The sequence below is a fragment of the Neopsephotus bourkii genome, unplaced genomic scaffold, assembly GCF_033783945.1.
Source record: "Neopsephotus bourkii isolate Nb327-2 ecotype Australia unplaced genomic scaffold, CSIRO-AGI_Nbou_v1 NB_253, whole genome shotgun sequence".
Lineage (NCBI taxonomy): Eukaryota > Metazoa > Chordata > Aves > Psittaciformes > Psittacidae > Neopsephotus > Neopsephotus bourkii.
Window position 1 is genome coordinate 1 of NW_026900762.1, and position 5,000 is coordinate 5,000.

The following is a 5,000-nucleotide window of genomic DNA, read 5'->3' on the forward strand; positions in this document are numbered from 1 at the left end:
CCGGGCCCTAGGCAAGCCCAAGCAAGAGCCAGACGCCGCTAAGGCATCTCTGCGCCGGGACGTACCGAGACAGAAGAACAGTTGGTAACAAAACTGTTTGTGCTCAAGTAAACGCTCAGACTACTGCAGGGGCGGTGGCAGGGATGACTCAAGATCATATTCCACTTACAAGCTCCCGTGCTCGAGCGTGGGATACACTGAAACACATATACAGCCGACGCACCTGGGGTTCTGCAGATGCCGCGGCGCAAACACAAACCCCCCCCCCCCCCACCGCCTCCACCCCCCCCCCCGGCGCCCCCGCGGCGCATACATACAGACACAGAGAGCCCCGTGCGCCCCCTCCCCTCCCCCCGCGCTGCCGTTCCGGACCCGCCGGCCGTTGGGTGTGGCCCCAGTCACCAGACAGCCACACACAGGTGGGCTGGGGATGGGGGGGGTGTCGAGTGTGCGTGTTCGTGTTCGTTTTTTTGTTTGTTTCTCTGTTTTTTTGTTTGTTTCTCTGTTTTTTTGTTGGGGGGGGGAGTGTTGTTTTTTGGTTTTTTTTTCCGGAGGAGTTCTTTCTGTGGTTCGCTTGGGGTTTCTCGGTTTGTATTTTCTTTTCCGTTTTCCCTTCTTCTTTTTTGGCCCACGCCCCCTCCCTCCTTTTGATTTTCGTGAGCGCGGCAGGGAGCGCAGCAGCAGGAAGGGAGCCCGCGCCCTGTCGGGACTTTCCGTCTGCCGCCTGGACACGGAGCCGGCAGGGTTCTGCGCGCCTTCTCAGGCAGAAATGAGCTGGGTTGGTTCCGCTGCTGGGAGCTCCCGCCGCCTTCTCTTTTAATGAAACGAAGGCGTCCGGGAAAAGAGGGAGGGAGGGAGGGAGGGGAGACCGAGACCATAACCCGAGAGAGAAGCGAAGCAAAGGAGACTACAAAAGGAAACGGGGTGCGCGCGTGGTTCTTTTACACAGAAGCCTTCCCGAGGGGGTGGGGGGATGAGTGCCGGGCTGGAGGGCGATCGACGGGAAAAAATGAGTAAAAAAAAAATAAAAAAGTAAAAAAAAAAAAAAAACCCAAACAAAATACCCAACCCACCAAAACCACCGCAAAGGATTCAGCAGCAAGCAAGAAAGAAACGGACGAAGGAATAAAAGGAGGAATTGAGGAACGCATGAACCCGTGAACGCGAATAATTCGCCCCCTCGTTAACGAACCGACTGGGCGGGACGAGCGTGGCAAAGAACTAAATGCCGGGGGGGGTTGGACGGGTGCGGACGAAGGGGACGGAGGCTATCTCGAGGCCACGGAACGGTGAGGTAGGGCCCGGAGGAGGAAAAAAAGACAAAAAAAAACCCAAACGGAAAAAAAGAAATAAAAAAGACACCACCCCCCACCCCCATCCCAGCAAACCTCGACTCAGTTGCTACAGTCCCCAACTCACCTGCTCCACCTCCCCCCTCTTCCCCCCCCAGGCGAGGCGAGGCAGGCCAGGTCTGCCACCGTAAGATTTGCCCAGCCCCAAAATCTGGCAGGGTCCCACCGTATTTTCAGCATTCCCCCCTCCCCAGTGATCTGTGTGGTGGTTTCTGGTGGCTGTAGCCCCTTTCTGAGGGATCCATTGGTCCCTGAAATTACTCTGCGCCCTGCAGAGCTTGGGCACATTCCCATTGATTCGGAGAAACTCTAGGAACTCGGCAACAAAGTTTAAGTTGACAAGCAGGTATTCTTTATTGCGGCGGCGGGAGGCACGGGGGACAGCTCCTCCAAGCGTGTCTCTCCCAGGCATCAACCAGGCTGTGATTATGTTGTCCTTAAACATACATATTCATTAGATTGCATACATTACATCATACTTCTTAGACAATGCCTCCTGTATGCGCACAGAAATGTGGCTTTTGGACCCCGGGTAGTTATTTCATCACTTTATTTTAGGATGATTGTCATATCAGTAACCACCAGGTGTTCTGGCAAAGCTTACCACAGTAATTTTGTTTTCTCTATAGTTGCTAACAAAGCCTAACGTTCTTGAGGTTACTTATTTACAACCCTATTCTTCAATCAATCCCATTCTTCAATCAACCCCACTCTTCAATCCCCCTTTTTTCTTGTCTTATTGCAAATTCTTTTGCAACTGAGTTATTTCATTTTTATTTTAAATTTTCTGAAGTATTTCCCTGTTTCTATTTGATGCTTAATTTTGTATGGAATACCTCTTTGGTCAGTTTGGGTCAGGTGTCCTGTCTCTGCCTCCTCCCGGCTTCCCCTCCTCCCTGGCAGAGCATGAGGCTCACAAAGTCCTTGACCAAACCAAAATATCATTGTTTTTCAGCCCTGTGCCCAGCTGAAAGTCAAAACACAGCACTGCACCATTTACCAAGAATGAGAAAAACGACTGGCACTGCTAAAACCAGGACACTACTTAAGTGGGAGGAGTCAAGATGGGGGTCGTGGCTAACCCTAGAGTGCAGAGTTAGGGTTAGGGGGCGGAGTAAACCGAGGGGTGTGGCTAGCGATGGGGGGGGAGTGTCTAGGGGTGGGGGTCGGGGCCCGGAGTAGGGGGCGGACTTAGGGCTCGGGGGCGTGGTAATGCTGAAGGGGCGAGGTTTAGCTGCAAATCCCGCCCAAAGTCCGAAAAGGGGTGGTTAAGTTCAAGCAAACTGAAACCCTCACCCCAATCAGAACTGGCTGTATAGCTCACGTAGGTGGAGCAGTATGCCGGTAAAAGTAAGGCCACAGGTTCGAGTCCCGCCGAGTACACTTGGGTGCTGCGCCCCGCAGACAGTCCCAAACAAGGGACGTGTGCGTGGTTGGGGGGGGGAGCTATCGCAGGAGCGTGTCCGGGCGCCGGGGTGGGGGGGTTTTGTGAAGGAGTGGAGCCCCCCAAAAAATTGTGGAACACGGCAAAAAAGAAAGAATTAAAGCTTTTGATCTTTACACTGAGGGGTCAAAGGTCAAAGGTCAAAGTTCAAAGTTCAATGGTCAATTTAGAGTTAGAGTTAATCTTAAGGATAGTTTAGGGTTACAGTTAGGGGTGGCATGGCGACCCCGAAAGGGCGTGGCCAACACCCGATGGGGCGTGGCCAAACCACAAGGGGCGTGACCAGCCCCCCAGAAGGCGTGGCCAATCCCCGAGGGGTGTGGCCAAACCCCAGAAGGTGCGGTAAACACCTGAGGGGGCGTGCCCAAACCCCAGAGGGCGTGGTCAATCTATGAGGGGGCTTGGTCAACACCCCGGAAGGCGTGGCCAATGCCCGAGGGGGCGTGGCCAAACCCCAGAAGGCGTGGTCAAACCCTGAGGGGGCGTGGCCAATCCCCGAGGGCCGTGGCCAAACCCCAGAAGGTGCGGTCAACCCCCGAGGGGGCGTGACCAAACCCCAGAGGGCGCGGTCAATCCCTGAGAGGGCGTGGTCAACCCCCAGGAGGCGTGGTCAATCCCCCCCAGAGGGGGTGGTCAAACCCCAGGGGGCGTGGTCAAACCCTGAGGGGCTGGTCAACCCCCGAAGGCGTGGCCAAACCCCAGGGGGCATGGTAAGACCCTGAGGGGACGTGGTCAAAACCCCCCAGGAGGCGTGGGCAAACCCCAGGGGGCGTGGTCAAACCCTGAGGGGACATGGTCGAACCCCCAGGAGGCGTGGCCAAACCCCAGGGGGCATGGTAAGACCCTGAGGGGACGTGGTCAAACCCCCCCAGGAGGCGTGGGCAAACCCCAGGGGGCGTGGTCAAACCCTGAGGGGACATGGTCGAACCCCCCAGGAGGCGTGGCCAAACCCTGAGGGGCATAGCCAAACCCCAGGGGGCGTGGTAAGACCCAGAGGGGATGTGGTCAAACCCCCCCCGGAGGCGTGGCCAAACCCCGAGAGGGCGTGGCCAAACCCTACAAGGCGTGGTCAACCCCCAGGAGGCGTGGTCAATCCCCCCCAGAGGGGGTGGTCAAACCCTGAGGGGGAGTGGTTAAACCCCCCAGGAGGCGTGGCCTATCCCCGAAGGGGTGTGACCAAACCCCCAGAAAGCATGGTCAAACCCTGAGGGGGCGTGGCCAATCCCCGAGAGGGCGTGGCCAAACCCCAGGGGGCGTGGTCAAACCCTGAGGGGATATGGTCGAACCCCCAGGAGGCGTGGCCAAACCCCAGGGGGCATGGTAAGACCCTGAGGGGACGTGGTCAAACCCCCCCAGGAGGCGTGGGCAAACCCCAGGGGGCGTGGTCAAACCCTGAGGGGACATGGTCGAACCCCCCAGGAGGCGTGGCCAAACCCTGAGGGGCATAGCCAAACCCCAGGGGGCGTGGTAAGACCCAGAGGGGACGTGGTCAAACCCTACAAGGCGTGGTCAAGCCTAGGGTGCATTGTCAAAACCCGAAGGGGCGAAGTCAAAACCCGTGGGGGCCTGACCAAAACCCAGGGGGCGTGGTCGGACCCTAGAAGGCGTGGCCAACCCCCGAGGGAACGTGACCAACCCCCGAGGGAGCGGTCCCAAACACCAGGAGGCGTGGTCGGCCACCGAGGGCGGTGTGGCCAAACCCCAGAAGGCGTGGCCAACCCCAGTACGTGCCTCGCCGCGTCGGCCGCGTCCTCGGTGCTCTGTGCGGGCCGGGGGGGGGGGGAGGCTCCAGGGACTCGTTACCGAAGCGGGCTGTGTGACGGCCGCGTGGCCCCGCGAGCCCTCAGGTGTCCTAAAGCACGCGAGGCGCCGGTGCTGGCCTCGGTCCGTGTGCCCGCGGGTGCCGGCCGCGAGCAGCTCTCGGGCGGTGGGGCGGCCGAGGCGAGAGAACGGCCGGCGCGGGGGTAAAGCGAGCGAGAAAAGGACGACCGTGGGCGGCAGGGGGGCGTCCCCCTCCGCGGCGGCCGCTGGCCGCGCCGGCTTCTTTCCGTGCCGCCTCCCCGCCTGCTGCCGAGCGAGCCGCCCCGGCGAGGGGCCTCGGTCGCCGGGTCGCACCCGCCTCGGCGGGTCGCTGCCTCCTCTAGCACGTCCGGTGCTCCTCTCCGTGGCCAGGGGGAGAAGACGCCGGGGGCGCGTGTCCCCTC